Below are 20328 nucleotides of genomic sequence, written 5' to 3' on the forward strand. Positions count from 1 at the left end.
GGGGATTGCTAAAACTAGGGGAAAGAATAACTTCACAAAGAGAAAGCAAAAAAGATCAATGATTGCCTTGAAAATACCTGGGGGGAGGTGGGAGGGGAGGAAGGGAAGGGAAGTAGTTTCCAAGATACAAAATGAGGTCAGCAGTGTTACTATGGAGAAGTTAGTAAAGAATGAAGAGAACCAAAATGGGAAGGGAGGCAATTCCTTTTCAGGTCAAAAGTTTCTTAAAGCATTAATTTAAAAATGTACAGACCATGTTCTCTCAGTCTTAACTGATGAAAATAATTTTAGGTATAGGAATACATAAAGCAATTTCTTGAACTCATTTTCTGATACATATTAGCAATTTTGTGACTAAATGAGTCATTTTGGAGTATATTACAATTTCCAAATGAGATTTATTGGCGGATTTTCCTTACTCTTAAGCCTCAAATTTTAGGGTCTTCCTTCAGTGTCTGGCTGTCATCCAGTAGTCTGAAGGGAGCATGTGTATTTTCATATTAACTTTTAGAGGTGCAGCCACCAAAATGGCTTGCTTTACATCTTTTCCTTCATAATAAACTTCCTGACTTGGGTAAATGAGATTTCAACAATTCGCCTTGTTTCCAAGATTCTAGAGAAAAGCAAGCTGCTACTTGTTGCCTCCACTCACAGATATAGGTTAAGGGATTTTTTGAAAATTGTAACTGGTTGAAAAGAGATACTCCTGAGAGTCTGATTCACTCTATGGGTAACTTAGAAAACTTGAGGGATTTGTTCTTGAGGCCTTGTTGCAGAATCAAAGTACTCACCTCTCCGTACATGTGCTGGGAGAGTTTATGTCCAAGAAATGGATCAACAGGTAATCTACTGCGAGTTTAGATAGTCCCTAAAGCTTGGTTGATAGCATACCTACAAATCAAGTTGGTCAAGAGCAGGTTTACAGATTATGTAGTGCCTCTGCTTGAGAAGCATGGCAAAATTTAGAATGAATCTAAGCCCATGACTTTGCCAATCTAGTCTACATCATTTTCACACCAATTATATTGTCTAAATTAGGACTTTTTTAGGGTTATTCTTTTCTTTCTAACTGAATTGCTCCCTTTTAAGGAGAAAAAAATTTGTAAAGGACAGGAGAAATGAGTTATAGCTCCTCCCCCCACTCCCCCAACAGAATTTCCTTAGTTACTAATCCAAGTCTATGATTCTGATATTTCTTGTCAAATTTGGTCTGGGGGAAAAAATGAGTCACCTTTAATTTCAACTCTTCCTCACTCACCACCAGAATGTATAATTTGCAGATAACTGCAATCTTGCACATTAGCTATCTTATTTCCCAGTACTATCAATCCTGTGATTTTGTGGCAGTTACTTGACCTCTCTGGATCTCTATTTCCCCATCTGCAAAAGAAGGGGGTTTGAATTTTATCTCTGGTCTCTAAGCTCTAGTTACTACAGTAGAATAAAGAGTGTAGCCCTGAAGTCTTGGTCCTAATTTTTAAATTATATAATGTTCCTTTATCTTCACTGACTACAATCACCACCAACAGAATTTCAGTATTATTTTTCCTATCAGTTTAGAACCTTCACAATAGTACTACTGTGTAAGATAAATTGCCAATATTGGGCAGGCTGTAGTTTCTGGGATCCTTCGAAGTTTCTAAAGTTTCACCACCTTTTGAGATAGTGGGAACTTCAGAGTTGAGTAAGGACAGATATGGAAAAATATAATCTTGAAGCCTCTGAATTTAATGTGTAAATTAAATTGCAAATGTTTTCAGTACTCCACTGAGAAAAAAAATACGCCCACTTTAATTGCCAATGGAGTACAAACTGAATGACAAAGATGAGATTTTTCTAAGTTATGAATATTTGACATTGTTTGACCTCTCCATTGTATATTTAACAATACATGGTAATGGAATGGAATGAGTACTGGATCACAAGTTCCAAGTTAAAATTTTGCCTCTATGCATTGCCTAGCTGTAGACTATAAGCAAATAGCCTGTGAGCTTCAGTTTTCTTATGTGGATGTATTTTGATAACTATCCAACAAAGACAAAATGCCTAGTAAATTTCTAAGCACCGGTAAGGTATTGGGATCTTAAACAACAAAAAACATGCCATCAGGGAATTTCTATTGAAAGAAACAATCTAAGTAACATAAGTTTTTTCCTGGGAAGGGCACTTGCAAGAGGGATAGGCTGGAGAGAATGGATTGGAGAAAAATGGCATTTGAGCTGTTGTAAATGCAGCTATATGAAACACTACATACATATGAATATTATAGTAGTCATATAGTAAAGGACAAATTATAGAAAATTTTACAATAAGAAATTTCATCTAGTTTAATTTTATAATAAATAGAAGAAATGTCATTAACTTAAAAGATGAATACAAGTAGGAAGAGTATATACCTTCCACATATCTTCTTCCCCAAAGATGACATTTCTTACTGAGTACTAGGCTTGCAGTCCTCATCCATCACGTCTCATGAACCAGTTTGCCAATATTCAGTTCATCTTTCAGGAAGCACAAATGACTCCTCCCAAGCTCCAGTTTCTAATTTACAATTTATTGCTGAACATTTTTTAGTTATGGAACCTGCACACTTTTACTACATGTTTAAAGCCAAACTCCAGCTTAGCCTTCAAACCAACTTGCCTTCTGGATTCCCCTATAATTCAGGTTGGCAACAACTTCACTAGAACCCAGTATTTCTGTAATGTTCTGACTTTCTGAATCCCCCAAGTTGAGGGACTGTAACCAGTCATATGGTGATCATGGTACACCACCTCCAACTGACCAGAAAGAACCCTACCCAAGTCTAACCCATAGTTGATTCCAGAGAATTTCTAAATAATTTCCCTTTCAGCTTGATAGCCAACATGTAATTATAATACCAAATATTCTCTACTGATAAAATTTTAGGTTTGGAAGGGACATTATCTGATCAAAACTTTCTAATTTGCATTACAATCCTATTTTATGCAGGTTTCATCTCAGAAAGCTGCTTTTGAAAGGGATTTTAATTTAGTGTTTTTTTAGAAATAGGTGATTTTAGCCCACATGCCCTTTGAATGAACCACAGCTCCCCCTCACCCTGCCAACTAAGGAAAAAGTGCAAATACTAAGAGGGAGATAGAGTACTCAGGTAGCATATGGGGGTGCTGCATAAATCGGCAAACAGAAATTAAAGATTACTGAAAGGACCACTTTAAGATCACACTCAAAACCACACTGTCCATTGAGAAGAGGCTGCTAGAAAGCGTCTGCATAATGATACACTGAAGAGAACGAGGGTCAGTACTGTTAAGTGGAGTTGGGGCAAAAACCTAAAGGGTTAAGAAATTGAGATCTGTAAGATCCTGTGGTTACCTAAGTGCAGCTATTCTGGGGAATGAGTGAGATGTAGATGCTGCTACTTGCTGCTTTGGACAGGCTGGGATAAGGTGGTCTGCTTGGACTATACAGGTAGGACTAATTCTGATGCACCTATAGACTTCCCTGCAGCTACAAATATATAAAAACCTAGAGATAGTGGACTTAATTTTTGTAAAGGCCTGTTTAAAAAGTGAATCTCAAATTTAGTACTTTGGGAACACTAAAGAGTGAAAAGGACAGCTGTGGTTTTTTTCCATTACTGCTAACAGAACAATAAGCCTACTCCATAAATAGCCTGATTTAGCTGTAGATTTTAGTAGTTCTACTCTTCACTAGTTAAAAGATAAACAGGGACTACCATAAACACTACCTACTTAGGTATATTCACTTGAAATTAAATTAGTAACATATCAAATTGCCACTGAACATTCCTATATGCAAAATAACATGCAAAAAGGTAGAGCAATCACACAACCCACTTTATCTAGCTCTGTTTTCAGTTGAAATCTGTTACTTGAGTTGTCTAGAATGTCTAGTTGTCTAATATATTCCACTTACAAAGACCTTTGGACAAAACAAATACCAATCTATAAAGATCCTATTACATGTCATCTCATAATTTTTGAATTCTTAGAATTTGAAATGAAATTTTTATCAAAAAGGAGTAAAAAAAAAAAAGGGGGGGGGATTCATTTTCAAAAGAAATACAGGAATTTCCATAGCTTTTAACCAAAAACTTAAGGTAGAAGTCCATAATACGTTTTTCTATGCACAATGAACAGACTTATTTATAGGTGAGGCTGTGTCTCTTGAAGGAAGATATAATTCCAAGGACATTTGTTCATTTTTTCCAAAGTTGACACAAAAGTTTTATTTCAAAAATGAAAAGGGTAATACATTATTTATAAAAGCCCATCTTAGTAAATCAGTGTTCACTGATTTTCATGTTCAATCACAAATCATGTTAATCATTTTTTGTTTTGCTGAAAATTTTGTTCTTGAAATATATTCTTTATCTTCCATCCAATCTAGAAAATTTTAGGGAAGGAAGTAGGATTACTTTGGGGACAGGACTTGCTAAATATCTAGGCAAGGCCACATTTGTAAAGCTCAATCTAAAAAACAAGACTTGGAAAGTCAGCTAAAGAACATATGGTAATAAAATTAGCATCAAAAACAATCAAAATGAATAAGGAAATTTTGGGGAAAAAAGACCAGAGATAGCATGGAGGTGGACAGCTGAAAACGGGGGAGAGTGTAGTCCCACCAAGGCTTCAAAGATGAGGATGAACTCCTGGAGTGAAAACTAGTTCTATCCATGCAAGATAAGCTAATCATCTGTAATTTTTAGTCTTAAGTGATATAGGGAACTGAGAAGTGACATCTCATGACGACAGCTAGTCAGACTGGACTTTAGTCCAACCCTGGTCTTCTAGCCACACTGCATTTCACTTATTGCTTCTTAGGCCTTAAGGAAATCTAAAACAACTGACAGCGGGAAGCCATTTTAGGCTTCTGAAAATTATACCAGCATTATGTTAGCAGTAGCACAGGTCCAGAAATCATAGTAAAGATTAGCATATTTAGATCTTGTAGCAAGCTTTGTGGTACTTTCTCTGTCCTAATGTACCGAAAAGAGGCTAGGGTGGCTATTTAGTCACCTGGTGGAGGTGGGGAGGCTAAACTAGGTTTTCAAAATGGTGTCTTAAGGTGTGCCCGTCAGGCAAGTGCCAGGGAATACAAGTGCATTCTAGTTTTAGGGAGGTGGCAGTGTGGGACGTACCCAGGGGGATGGGTGGGTACCGAGATGACTTGTGAGAATGCGGTAATTAGCTGGCTGGACCCAGATAATATCCCTTGTGGTTCTCTTCCCCCATCCTTCAGAAACCTTTGTTCCCTGAAAACCTGGGGAAAATGAAGCTATGGTACAAAACGAAGCACTTAGAGGGGAAGGGGCATTTAGTTCAAGTCACACAAGTCAATCTCCGTGCTTCACTTTTCACACGGACCTGCTCCATCCTAGGAATTTGTGGGGTTAGTTTTTAACTTATGCGGATTTAACTCACAGAAACCCCGTAGGCCGTTCTTTGCCCCCTCCCGCGTTAATGCGCACGTATTTATGTAACAAAGGAAACAAAAAAAAATGGAGACCACAATTTCGTGTAGATTCCAAGCGTCCCCAGGAGCCGGGAAAAGTGCATCTGAGGCGCTTCCCCACTAGGAGGTCGATGAGAGGGCGCGGCCCCCTCCCACGCCACCCCGGAAGACCCGTAGCAGAACTAGGCCCTCCGCGCCCTTCCCTCAGCCCCCACCGCATTGCACCACCTGGGGTTTTCACGCCCTTGGAGCCAAGCGTACACTTCAGAGCCCGGGAATCTGGGCCTCCGGGCATCGAAGACAAGCTTGGATTTCAGGGTCGGAGGGACCCCCTGCACGAAGGAGCCCGCACTCTGCTCGCTCTCCCCCTTCTCCTCCCCCAGCTCCACAGCGGCAGGACCGCCGCCACCCAGGAGTCTTCAGCAGAACCCCCTCCTTCCAGCGCCCCTGCGGCCCTCTTCCTGCCACGTTGCGCAGGGGCGACGAGCCAGACACTGCGGCGCTGGGCTAAGACCCTACCACCGCGGGAACCGCGGGGCAGGAGGGCCTCTCGCGGCCCCCGCCGACGAACGCAGTGGTTTCGCTCGCTCAAGTCGGAGCCAATAGCCGAGCAGGTTCCCATCTCCGAGATCCAATCAGACCCCACGACCGCCCAGGCGGCGGGTAACCGAACTCTTTCGGAAAAGGGTGGAGACGCCCGAGACGCTGTCCAGGCCCACACTCTCCAGGCCCTCCCCTTCCAGGCCGCAGCGGGGCGGGAGAAGCGGGAGGCACCTTCTCATCTCCCTCTAGGTCGCCCTTCCCCCCTCCCCGACCTACCTACCCCGCCCATGGGGCAGTCCGATTGCCTAGGCAGCGGCGTACTCTCGAAGCCGTAATTGACAGGAGCTTCACTCCAACCAGCAAACGCCATTTGTGTTTTCACACGCGGCGGGAGGCGAGGCGCCCAATCAGCGAGAGGAGGCGGGCCAGAAGAGCTCCTCCCGCTGCGGGAGCCATGGCAGTGTTCTGGTCTTGCTTTATCTGCACCCTTCTGCTTCTCTTTCCCCCAACCCCGCTCCGGCGCAGCGGACATCCCCAGCCTTTCGGTTTCCGTAAAGCGAAACACTAAAGTTTCCACTTCCTCTACCTTAGACGGCTTCTATCATTTCCCCCATCAGCCGGCCAACCCTAAACCCCCCGAAGAGTTCCGCTCCCCTACCTAGCAGCTGTCTTACTGACGAGCCGGTGGCCCCGCGCACAGCCTCTTCTGCTGGCGACCCCAGCGGCTCCTCCTGATTGGCGGTATTAAAACCAATGAGTGCGGAGCGCTGGGCGTGGAGGCCAATGGTGCGGCGGGAGGGGGCGTGTCCCGGGTGCCCCTGGCGCCAGTGCCGGGGATCCCCGTGCGGTCAGTGGCGTTTCCGCTCGGGCAGCGGGCTGAGTGAGCTGCTGCCGCTGCCGCCGCCGCCGCCGTCGCCGCCGTCGCTGCTGCCGCCGCCACCGCTGGGGGAGGGGCGGCCGCCGCCCGCCAGCTTTTTCATAGACTCTCGCGCAGCAGCAGCAGCAGCAGCAGCAGCAGAAACAGCAGCCGCCCCGCCAGTCCGCCCACACTCCCTCCCCTATTCCCCCCCTCCCCGCCCGCGCGCCCGCCCTCGGTTCGCTCCGCCTTTCTGCCCCCACCCCCACCCCCACCTCACAGGCTCGGGCCATCCCCGGCCAGGAAACACCGCGGCGCCGCGCTGGGCCTAACTCGAGTCCTGCTCTCTCCCGGCAGTGCCGCACACCGCAGCCCGGGCCCGGGCCCGGGCCTCGCGCCTGGGAGGGACACAGGTAAGGGGTCTGATGAAGAGGTCTGCATCGCGTGGGGTCATCATCCCCTCCCCCATCCCCCGGGCCTGCCCTCCTCGGGGCCCGGGGCCTGAGCCGCGCGTCGCAGGAAGCCTCGGAGGATGCTTCCTTCCCTTGCCGCCCGCCACCCCCGCACCCCTTCCCCCCACAGTGCACCCCGGTCCTAGGATACCTCTTGAGTCGGATCGGGACCCTTTCCGCCCCTCCCCCACACCCCGCCCGGGGAGGGTCCGCGGGTCCCTGGCCCCGGGTCCCCCAAGCTTGCCCGGGCCTCGCTCCCCGCTGCCGGCCCCTGCGGGCCTCGCTCTGCTCCCTCGGCCCTTAGCACGGGGCCCTTCCCTCGTCAGTGTGCGTGCTCCCATTCCCGATGGCTGCTTCCTTTCCCACAGGGAAGCCTCTGGCTCCTGCAGGCCCTCTCGCCACCCCTCCCCCCGAGCACATTCCTGGACTTCCCGCGGCCTGCGCCTCGCATCTCCGAGCTGGGAGCCCTGGGCTGGGGTTTTGTAGGATTCCAGGCTGGAGCGCGGCCAGCTCGTGTCGTTTTTCCTGCCTTGGGCGTGGAGGGCCATCATTTTAGGGACGTTTTCCCTATTCTTTCCTTTTTTTTTTTTTAAAGACAGAATAATGTGTGATTTAGTTCTTTTCCCCTGCTTCATGAAGGCGATGTGAAACGGGTGGTTCTCGGTGGTAGATGTCCGAGTCTGAAGGGCTGTAAGAGGAGAGGGAAAGTTTCACTGTGGGAAAACCCCCTCGTATGCTAATCTCTTCTCGCTCCTCTGAGCGCCCGCTCTCCGGGGGGAGATGCTGCTGCTGCTGCAGCCAGCCCTGCGGGTCTGGGGCGGGGGTGCGTGTTTGACCTGCATTTTCTGCTTTCTCATATTACTTGTGCAATGTGCTCGCTAATAACTCGTTTCTTGCCTAGAGCTCCGGGCCCCATTGGAGGGTTGCCTGTGTTTTAGTTCGTCTCTTCCTTTTTCACTTGGAATGGGTTCACAGGGCTGGGTGTCTCCCACAGCTTCTCCCTCAATTTCTCTCCAGCGTTTAAGTGAAACAAGTTGTTTTTAATGACATGCAATTGTGGGCAAGGTCATATTCACTCTTTGTCGCCAAAGCCCCGTTCTTGTTTGTTGGGTCAATATTTCAAAAATTTGTCATTTGATTGAGAACCCAGATGCCAAGTTAAGTGGTAAGCGTCTTTGGTGAGAATTTTGATTCCAATAAATTGCCAAATTTTGTGATACTTAGTGTTTGCATGTCAGTAAAGGGAAAGTGCTAAATGGTGATTTTCCCCTCCCCCAAAAAAATCGTGTGAAATTTGAGTTTTTAAGAATGTAGTATGTAGTGGTAGATTCATAGGCTGGTATTCACGGGCATTAGAGAATTCAGGAATAATAATTTTTTAAATAAGGCTGTTCCAATTTTTTTTTTTTTTTTTTTTTTTTAAGAAAATAGCTGCCTTCTAGGGTTCTGGCCCATTATGTGATTGAAGTGTTTAAGCTTTAGTCAGGCTGTCACTGTGGGCAGAAGAATGAATTATGATTTCCTTTTGTAGAACATGGCACTTGGGCAACAAATACACAGGATTTTAACATGCTTGGAAACATGTTTCTCTGAAAGGCAGTTTTATTCAACACATTTTGTCCTTAAAAAATTGGATTTAGGTAAATCTTGATTTTTCTAATAAAAACTAAAAGATGAAACCTTGGAATGGTTTCTGAGAATATCTTTCCAGTCAGCTTGGCAAGGAGCACTGATGGGGAGAAAAGTGTGTAAGGAGTGGGGGTGGGGTGAGGAGAGAAAAGGGTTGTTCCTTTGGGTTGGATCTCAGGGGTGAGTATACAAGGCAGCAGCAGCTGCTGGCTCTGGAGCTCTGGTTGCTACGTGAGAAGCTTGAGTAGTGCTGGCTGCTGTCTCTAGGGAAGGACAGCAGTGCAGCGTCCATTAATGCTGTTGGCTGCAGGGAACTGAACTTAGGAGATGGCTGGTTTCCTGAGAAGGAACCTTGGTTTCTTGGGAATTTTTATTATTAATTTGGTTTTCTTTTAAAAATATATATATAGGTAGGAAAATTAGCCATTTATCACTACCATTTATATTAGTAGTGGGGGAAAAATGAATTTTCTGGTATCCATAAAGAACTATTTTAGAATGTTACTGAAAATCCCCAGTAGTTCATTTGTGGTTTGTTTTTTTTTAATCCCTGAGAAATTACAGTAGAGAGAATCTGGTATTCTTTTTTAAAGGGTGGGCAGGAAAAACATATATGCAGCCCTTTTTTCTAACTACACACATTATTTTCCTCCAGTCCTTCTAGTTAATTATACAACCACATCTTTTCCTTACTGTTTTGTCCTTTCCTTCCAATAATTAGGCAATATTATCTTTACTGAATAAAATTTTTGCCCTGTAGAATTGATACAAGTATCATGTCATGGTATTAAGGGATTTTTCCGTTTGCAGAGTATAGAATACATTATTAAACTAGACTTTGGAATTTTAAGAGGATAAACTAATAGAAATTACCTCTTTCCAAGTTGTGATTAATATGCCAAACACTTTTTTTTATTAAATTATTTACATAAACTAACAAAACACAGATAAATATGTCTACTGGAGAATTTTGACTATAGTTGTCTCATTGGGTATGATTAGTCTTCTGACATTACAAGGATGATACAGTCCTTGAACATGATGTACCTGGATCCATCTATGAAGGGATGGAGCTGACCAGAAAGGAAATGCGGAAAGTGTCTGTCTAGTACTGGACACCTAAGAAGACTGCATCAGAGCAACTTATGCCCTTACCCCCACAGCTTTTCTTCATCAGAAAGTTTTTCCTATTAGCAGAGCAGTCTGCTAAGTGTGAGGGCAAATGGACTGCAACCTACTACATAGAATAATTATCAAAAGCTAAATTTGAATCTTTCACAGGTTAAAGTTAGTGATATTATAATCAAAACTTTTTTGGTTTAAATTTATGTGAATGTATTTCAGTCCCACAAGTATTTATGATGTATGGTGGTGACTCCAGTGTTTGTGGCAGGAAACCAAGATGAATGAAAATGAGTTTTTGCTGTTCACAAATGTGAATTGTGTTTTTTGCCAGCCAGCGGCTAAGCATCCAAGCAGACTAATGAGAGAAACTTTTAAAAGAATATTTTTAGATTCTTCTAGTACTTTAAACTGTAACTGTTGTTTTAAAAAAAATACTTTGTAATGTAAAAGATGACATCAAATAAATATGATTTTTCACTTGTATTGGCCTGTTGTTTGAACTTAAAAGAGTTTTAGAAATGAGTTTAAAGAGGGTCTATTAATCTTCATATATATAATATATACTTTATCTTGTTTAAAAAAATAAACCATTTATAGCCATATATATGCACCTTACATCCACTATTGACAGTTAAAGTGTTAGTTCCATGTTGCTGTAAGTAATCTACTCCTTTTAGAGAAATAAGTAGCCTTTGCGAAAAATAACCAAAGTAATACTCAGAGAATACTGGTTCCACATTGTCATCCCATTTGCATTAGAAGTAATTTATGAAACATTAGGTCACAAATTATAGACCATCAGAGGACACTGGAAATATCTATGTAGAAAGATCATGAACAGAATACATTTTTCCCATAAATTAGGTTTCAAGTCTGGTGGCTCTCTATTTAATTTGATACTGGAGCTCTCCCTATAGCAATTTAATTTTTTTAGTGGTAATTTTTAGATGTTAGTAACTGAAACTTTATTGCTAGACTTATCCTTCTAGCAAAGAATTTTTTTTTAGTAGCTATTGAGTAATGGCTTTGATTCGGAAACTTGATAAAGAAGAATGTCAACTTCATAATAAAGCTTATTGTCTTTAGGAATTTAGTAAAAAATGAAACACTCCATTACTTGAAGATGATTGCCCCTTACAAATAAATATATTTTTTATGTTAGAAGGTTTAGATGGCATTATTCAGTTGAGAGAATTCTATATCATGAGATAAAATGATTTTCAAAGTTTATTTAGTGTTGATTTCAATTTTAGTTTATTCTCTTTTCCTTTAAGGGGACTTACATGATACAGGAAGGTTAATATTAGAGAGGAAAGAAACTATATGTACTTTATATAGGACAGTTTATATCTATTGCCTATAAAGTTTTTCCAATCATTTTTATTCTTATAAAAACTATTTTTAAAAATTCTAAACCAGATGTACCTTCTGACAAGAGCTTTAAATTATTTTCAACAAACTCAGTTTACATCTTTTTCAGTGTATTTATAAGATAAAATGAAGCTAAACTTCAGTCAGTCAGTCATTGAAAAGGGAATGTGTAATCTCATCTTGTCCACTTAGTTTTTCCCTCTTTGGGTTGGCTTTCAGAAAACCTGCTTGACTTAAGAGTTCATTCACTCACTGTCTTTGGTATGTAGGTAAGGAGTTCTTTCTTCTCATAGGAGAAATACAGTGATGTTAGATCATAGTAAGATTCTTGAATTATTAGCTTCTCAGATACCTAAAACTAACTTTTTTTAAAGTGTGTTATTTTTTTGTTTTTTAAATTTGTGTGTGAGAGAGGTAATTGGGGTTAAAGGACTTGCCCAGGATCACACAGCTAGGAAGCATTAAGTGTTTGAGGTAGAATTTGAACTCAGATTCTCCTGACTTGAAGGCTGGAGCCCCCTAAAACTAATCTTTTTGCCTAATTTGCCACCCCCACTCCCAATCAAATTCAAAGAGAGCAGAAGCCTTGGTAAAATACCAGAGGTAGAATAAATGGATTCTATTCCTTGGTCTTTTTGTTACACATATTGTGCCCAAACTACTGTTTATCATTTGTGCCTAAACTTCAAGGCACAAAATTATAAAAGACTTTTAGATTTAGCTGAGAGGCCAATTTTTGATCAGTTCTACTAACAGTTCCACTTCCACCTCCATACTAGGAGATGGTGGGTATCTCTAACTTTTGGCCTGCTGTGTGTGGAAACTGAGATAAAACAGGAAAGAGATTCAGACACCACGAGAGGAACCAAAGACCACTACAGCAGGGTTTGCTGAAAGTAGAATAGGAGGATTTTTGTTTTAAACTGCCAGCTGCTGATGTCAGACTAACTCCCTTATTATGCTTCCAGTAGGCCTGTCAATATGGCCAAACAGCTAGATAAGTGCAGGGCTGGACAAAGGGCTCTTTGCACAGCAGGGAGGCGATGCTGATGGAGGAGGGGCAGCAGGAGGAGGTTCTTTTCCCTGGGAGATTATTCAGCTTGGCATACAATTAAAGAAATCATTTGCAGTTTCCTACTTGAGCATTGAATTTGTGCCAACTGTGTACTATTAACCCCAAAATTGTCTTGTAGCATGTGGCAAGATGATAATTTTCTATCCAGGGAAAAAATTAAAACTAAAAGTCTGCTACAAATTGAGGAAATCAAATCCCACCTTTCACTCCCACTAAATGTATATCAGTACTGAATATGGTTGTTCTATGGCAATTCTCCCCTGAATTCTCATTAGGAAATGGAAAGAAATACTGTGTCTAAATGAAACTCCTGGGAAATTTAGAGACATACAATGTCATTATTTTGGTTGGGCTTGGACCAGAACATGTAGGCTAACTTGTTTCCCTTTGTGAAAAGGTTACATATTATTAGGTTCCAATTTTACTTTAAATCATTGAACTGAACATCTTCCAACATTTCAGTGTTGAGTCACTGAGAAGACTAGTTATTGTTTCATCTTCCATCACTGCTTTCCTAGAGAAGATTACTCATCAATTTTTTTTTTTTTTTTAGGTGAGGCCCAGCCCTGTTTGACTTGTTAGAACTTAGCCTTTAGTTGAAAGTAGTATAGTTGCATCCAGCTTATCACAATACAAATAATCATAGAATTGGAAGAGACCTGGTCCATTACTAGACTTTTTAAGCAAGGGTATATCTAATCATCCCTGGTGTTCCTAAGATTTGTGACCCATCGAATCTGCTGAACATGATCTTCAGTTTTTGTTTTTATTTTAATGGAAGGCAATAAAAATGCATATTTGCTTTAAGAAAACCTAATATACTAGAAATCTAAACTTATGTTGTTTATCTTTCTTTTTAAAATTTCGATAGTATTTTATTTTTCCAAATACATATAAAGATAGTTTTCAACAACATTCATTTCTGTAAGATTTTATGTTCCAAATTTTTCTTCCTCTCTTACTTTTCCCCTCCCCAAGACAACAAGCAATCTTATATAGGTTAAATATGTGCAGTTCTTTTAAGCATATTTTTATATTTGTCATGTTGTATGAGAAAAAGCAGACCAAAAGGGGAAAAACCATGAGAAAGGAAAAAAACAAATAAAAATTGAAAATACTATACTTCCATTGATACTCCATCTCCATAGTTTTCTCATGGGATATGGGAAGGCATTTTCTATCCCAAGTCTATTGGAATTGCCTTGAATCACCTCATTGTTGAGAAGAATAAGTCCATCTCAGTTGATCATCACATTATTTTGTAACTATGTTCTCTTGGTTCTGCCCACTTTACTCAGCATCAGTTCATGCAAGTCTTCATCAGCCTTCATATCAGTTCTTTTAAAAGAACAATATTCAATTACCTTCATGTGTTAGCTTATTTATCCATTTCCCAACTGATGGGCATCTACTGGGTTTCTAGTTCCTTGTCCATATAAAAAGGACTGCTACGAATGTTTTTGTATTTGTGAGTCCTTTTCCCTTTTTTATGATTTCTTTGGGATACAGACCTAGTAATGATACTACTAGATCAAAGGTTATGTATGGTTTGATAGCCCTTTGGGCATCCCCTTCAAAATTTATCATTATCTTTTCCTGTCATCTTAGCCAATTTGAGAGGTTGTGTGGTACTTCAGAGTTGTGTTAATTTGCATTTCTCTAATCATTAATGATTAAGTGCATTTTTTCATGATTAAAAAAGGTTTTAATTTCTTCATCTGAAAATTGTTCATATCATTTGATTATTAATTGGGGAATGATTTCTACTCTTACAAATTTTACTCAGATTCTCTCTCTCTCTCTCTCTCTCTCTCTCTCTCTCTCTCTCTCTCTCTCTCTCTTTTTTTTTTTTTTAATAAGGCCTTTATCAGAAACTGGCTGTAAATTTTTTTGTTTTGTGGTTTGGGTTGTGGGTTTAGTGTTTTGGTTTTGGTTTTGGTTTTTTGCTTATTTTTTGGCCAGGCAATTGGAGTTGTTGACTTGTCCAGGGTTACACAGCTGAGAAGTGTTAGGTTTTTGAACTCAGGTCCTTCTGATTTCAGGGTCAGTCCTCTAGAGATTCATTGTGCCATCTTGCTGCCACTCTATAAAAATTGTTTCCCAGCTTTCTGCTTGATTTTGTTTGTACCAAAACTTTTTAATTTAATATACTCAAAATTATCCATTTTGTATTTCATAATGTTCTCTAGTTCTTTGGCCATAAATTCTAAACAGATTTCCTTGGTTTCCTATTCACCATTTATGTCTAAATCATGAACTATTTCAACCTTTTCTTGGTTTAGGGTATGAGATGTTGATCAGTGCTAGTTTCTGCCATATTATTTTTCAATTTTCCAAGTATTTTTTAACAGATACTGAGTTCTTATTCTTGGGGTTTATCAAACACTAGATTACTATGGTCGTTGATTAATGTCTTGTGTACCTCACCTATTCTATTTATCTTCTACTGTATATCTTAGCCAGTACTAAATGGTTTTAATGACTACCACTTGATAATATAGTTTTAGGTCTGGTAATGGCAAGGGTGTCTTTTATATTGCTTATCTTTCTAAAGGATTCTTTTTATAAAATGACTAACTATAAAGTTTGTTTAAATGGTAAACTCCCCAAACTCATTTCTGTATAATAAATGCATTTATTTTTTCCAAGAATCTGACACTTGGTTAAATTTAGTTACACTTATATAACAATTCAATTTATGCCATTAACTGGTTTTAAAATAAGTTATTCATACTTTCCAGCTAAGCTTTATCAGAGTTAAGTGAGTGAAATTATTTTTGTTTTATTATCCTGAACCTGTAGCTATCTGCAAAAAATGTGTTAAATAAAGGTATTCTGATATATATATTACTAGGTAATAAAGGTATTCTGACTTAATGCTCTGAGCAGAAGATTGTCTGCTGTTAATGTTATGTTGTGGTAGTGAATAAATTGCTTAGCCTTTTTGTGGTATTCTCTCGCATGTAGTGATGTTTACATTTTATGTGTATGTGTAGAGAAATTAGGAGACTAGTACTATATTAATGCTAATCACAAAACTGATTGCATTTGTATTTTGACTAGAATATGAAGATCTGAGGTTCTAATATTCCCATATACTGCTGTAAGTTAAATAAGTCCTCCATTTTTTCCATCATTAAAAGGGAGATAGCATTTTTTTTCCATGTAATTTTGTAAAGGAAATGCAATGAGCCATATTTATATTACTGCAGGAATTTCAGTGTAGTTTCATTCATAGGCTTTTCACATACATGATAACTTTGGATATCTTGAGCTCCATTCTATATCATCTAAATAGGATGATCCTTAAACTATTCTGGATGGTGAAATGAAAAAGAGCACTGGGTCTAGAGTCTAGAAGACAACCTGATTTCAAATGTGACTTCAGACACTAACTATATGACCCTGGACAAATCACTTAAATTTCTGTCTGTCTTTCTGTAAAATGAGCGGGAGAGGAAATTCAAACTATTCCAGTATTTTTCTTAAATAAAAAAATAAAAAACCCTAAAGGGGTCACCAAAAGTTGGATACAACTGAACAACTAAACCATTCTGGCTGGTCATCACTCCTGACTTGAGCAAAAATCTACATCCTTAAACTGCTAGAGAAGAACGGTGCTTCTTCATGGTAATTACTAGAAGCTATTGTTGTCTGACCCTTGCCTATAGAGTCTTGGAAAAGTTCTCAGAAGAAACTAGAATTGACATTACCTGTACCTTTAAGGGCTATAATGATTGGAAGGACAGATTCCCTTCCCAACTACTTTTTGTTTCAAAGCCTCTGCTGAGTATGAGTTAATCAACAACCTTTGCTGTAGGCAACAAATTCTAAAATTAAGGTGGATCAGTGAACCTCACCCTCTTTTCCTTTGCAGCCTTTCCACCAAGAAATACTGCTACCAATAAAAAGAAATTATTTTTTAAAAAAGAGAGAGGAAAATTAAAGAGGCCAGTAAATATGTTAATCATGGTTAGATGAATGTATGTTTATCATTCATTTCACATATTCAAGATCATGATTATATGCCAGAATATTGTTAGTATTGTTATTGGAAAAAACTCCTGTAGATTGTAGGTCATGTTTTGGATTTTTATAAGTATTTTTGCTTACTTCGCATAAGCTCCCTTACATTCAGAATAAGTTTTCTTAATGCCATTACCTATATTTCTATATATTTTGTTTTAACACAATTGAGATAAGATTAGCTAATCATCACTTTTATTTATTTATTTAATCAGAAGGTAGGTTTATTTAGAAGGTTACAGACAAAATAAGAGGTAAAATAGACACCAGGAGTAGCAGGCCTGGAATAGAGTTGGGAGAACAATATGGTTACCAAGGAAAGAAAAGGAGTTTGGAAGAATCCATTAAAGGAATATACCTTAAGGCCTGGGTATGCCATTGAGAAGAGTTTAGCAGACCAACCAGTTAGCTATCAATAAGGAGAAAGATGCCGTCGTTATTATTTGAAGGTAATTATTCTTAAACCTTTGTTCTGGACCCCCTTAAGTTGTCCACAATCTCATTTCATTTGGCTCTCCTCCCTTCTCTCAGAATCTCTTTTTCCTCTCTCCTTTGACTACTATCCATTTCTTCCAAATCCTTTGTATTATTAAGCTGAGTTGGAGGCTATGCAATCAAATCCTGGCTCTGTGAAGTAAATTAGTACTTGTGTAATCTTGAGTAAGTCACTTACCCTCCATAAGACTCTATTACTTAATCTGGAAAAATGAGGAGATTGGACAAAATAACCTGGGAGTGAGGACATAGACAGAAGTTTCTTCCAGCTCTAGTTTTACAAAGAGCTTGTCTTCAGCAGGGAGTAGTACAAAGATTGTTGTTAGTGTTCCCTCATTTCAGAGTCTGACTCTCTGTGACACTCTCTTGGAATTTTCTTTGTAAAGATGCTGGAGTAGTTTGCTGTTTCTTTATCCAGCTCATCTTACAGAGGAAGAACATGGAACACAGGCAGGGTTAAGTGACTTGCAGTGTCCAAATTTGAACTCAGGAAGATGAACCTTTTTGGCATCAGGCCATCTACTCTCACTGTGGTGCCCCCTATTTGCCCAATACAAAAATTACTTATTGGAAATAATGTTGTAGTTAAGCTAATATCAGTATTTAAATAGTCATTATGATCTGTTCAGTTTATAATTTATGTCCCAGAGGAGAGGTAGAATGAGGCAAAACTATAGAATTAGTGCTAATTTTAGAGCTTTCTAGAAAATATTAATGAATCTAAAGATTTTTACTTCTGTTTACAAATTTATATACCTGTTTGTTAGTTTGGTGGAAAAGTACTAATTTTTTTTTAATGTAATTATATTAGTTATAGAAAAATTTTACTTGATTATCCTACTATATTAATAGTTCATAAAACTATTGGTGAAGAGTAAATAGTGCTGGTCCAAGGCTAATTTGCTGTAAGGGATGTCAGCCCAAGTTGACCTGGCTCAAATGCCTTCACCCTCTCCTTCAGTAATTAACTCCAAACCACTAAAGAGTATTGCTAGGAGCGGGGTATAAAGGCAGAGATGTATAAATAAATTCATTTGTGAGTCACCTGAGACAGAGGACTGGCTGCGTCAGCTTCAGTATAGTTTGAGAAAATAAAGTTGTCATTAAGTATCTGCTTTTATCTTTAAAAATTATTAAGGAAAAGTACGATATGCTTGCAGAATCAAAGTCTTTCTAAAAGACAAATAGAAGTATTAATCACTTTATGAAATGGGTATCTATGACCTCAGTAAAGTACCTTTTCTAGTTGGCAGTTTTATCATTTGTTTAAAGTAAGAATTGGTCATTGTAAAGTCTAAAATTCTATAGCTTTGTGAAGTTCCTTACATCTTTTTTTTTTCCCTGACTGAAATTTAAAAAAAAAAAAAAAAATTCCTGTTAAGAGAAATTTTCTATCCAAATCCACTGAAAACTTTCTGTGAAAGGGGGGAGTGGGGGATTAAGGTAATCTCCATAATGAGCAAGTTTGATGTTTTTTTGCTGAGAGTATTACCCTCCCTGACATTTTTTTCTCCCTCTTCTAGCAACTTTTCATTTGCAAAATTTTCTTAACTCTGGGATCTCCTATTATTAGTGAATGCTCTTTCTGGCCCCTTAGGTTTCATTTCCATTTTTTAGATATCAGTGAATTTGTTATATTTTTAAGGTTTGCTGTGCTCTCCCAATAATCCCATAAGGTAAATTTAAACTCTTTCAGGTTATGCTTACCCTATCATGGCACAGCTAGGAAGCATTTCAGGCAGGATAAAATCCATGTCTTCTGACTTGAATCAAGGACTTTCTCCACTAGGCCTATCCATTGGTACCTCCTTTAACTTGTCAATCAGTGTGGATTTGATTTGTCGCTATTTCAGAATGTTTGATTTCAGTCACCCGTCCCAAATATATAATCATCCATATGAGTGTTCACAGAACTATAATATAGTTTTCATTTGTAAAAGGTAACATTTTCAGGCCATAAAATGGATTATAAAGATGATTTTAAAACCATTTTTCTATCTCCAAAGAAAAAAGATGTTACTTTTGAATCTAAGTCCTTAAATTGACTAAGTGGAATGACTTTATTAAAAACAAACAAAATATTTCTTGAGTGGTTCACTATAATGCCAAAAGTTATTATGGTTCTTTGGAAAGATGAATATCAACGGCATGTTTTCTTTCAACAATTAATTGTTTCTTTAGTTATTGTAAATATTGACAAGAAAAAGAAGTTATGGTAAATTTGATCTGTTGTGACTGGTTTTTAAAACTTGATTTAACAAATTATATAAATATTTCAATAAAATCCAGATTCCAAGATGCCCTTGAAATTTAAAAATCTTTAAAATCGCTAAATTCTAAGCAGCAAATTATAGAAGATGAATGAGAGCTCCCATTAGCATTTCCCTAAGTTCAAATTCTAGGCAGTCATTCTTCCTCAAATGAAAAGAAATATTATGCAGCTACACACTGAAAAAATAGCACTGCTTATATACTGAGTACATGTTTTAATTAAGTCAAATTGGAGGAAAAGTGTTGTAACCTCTATTTAAAATGGTATACCATCTTGGGCAGTTGGGTAGCGGTAGATAGTGTTGGACTTGGAATTTGAGGGCTCTAAAGATGTTTGACCCAGTCATTTAGCATTTTACAGCCTTAGTTTCCTCATCTGTCAAATAAAAGTGATAATTCTGTCTACCTTCCAGGGTTGTAGTGAGGATCTAATGTAGTAAACAGCCTTGCTGACTTTTTAAAGTGTTGTATAAATGCTAGCTGTCCTGGTTATTCTTCTCTTTAAGTCTATTGCAGGAAAATCCACAGGAGGAGCTCAAAATTAGCAAATAAAGATCCAGTGACATTTTTAATGAGAGCTTGTATAGCACTTTGAATTTTGCTCATTTAAGGAAATAATTATTGGAATTATATCAAGAAAAAGGAAAGATGAACAACATGGAGGTACAGGTGCCTGGGTAAAAACAAATGTCCTTTTTGTTATTAACTACTAGAAGTTACTCGTTTATTTAAAAAAAAAAAAAAAGGAGTCTTGGTTGTTAATAAAAACCAAGAAAAATTAATGATACTTTTTTTTTTTTAACTTTGGGTTTTTTAAATCCAGCTACCTTTATGTACCAGAAAACAGCAGTAATAAATTTCTCCTCACTCTTTTGAGTCCCAATCTCAATACTTGGTGCATGTCTTTGAGCTACACTTACCTCATCTATAAAATGAGGTGGTTAGACTAGATCAAATTGTCAGAATCGTATGGGGTTCCAGGAAGAAAAAAGTTAAAATGTCAAGACAATGATATCTTGCAGTGC

At 39.0% G+C, this 20328-nt stretch overlaps 1 protein-coding gene across 8 annotated transcripts in view; it reads left to right on the forward strand.

The window, feature by feature from the left end:
- Positions 1 to 6908: 6908 nt before the first annotated feature.
- Positions 6909 to 20328, forward strand: part of SETD5 (SET domain containing 5) — a 71991-nt gene continuing 58571 nt past the window's right edge. For 4 of the 8 annotated variants that reach the window (XM_051981502.1, XM_051981532.1, XM_051981556.1 and 1 more), the window contains exon 1: positions 6910 to 7272. The gene's annotated coding sequence lies outside the window, so the exon portion shown is untranslated. Of the gene's footprint in view, positions 7273 to 20328 lie in introns of all 8 variants that reach the window. The other 4 variants (XM_051981538.1, XM_051981519.1, XM_051981547.1 and 1 more) reach the window with 2 other exon arrangements.

This window comes from Antechinus flavipes, chromosome 1 (assembly GCF_016432865.1).
Source record: "Antechinus flavipes isolate AdamAnt ecotype Samford, QLD, Australia chromosome 1, AdamAnt_v2, whole genome shotgun sequence".
NCBI lineage: Eukaryota > Metazoa > Chordata > Mammalia > Dasyuromorphia > Dasyuridae > Antechinus > Antechinus flavipes.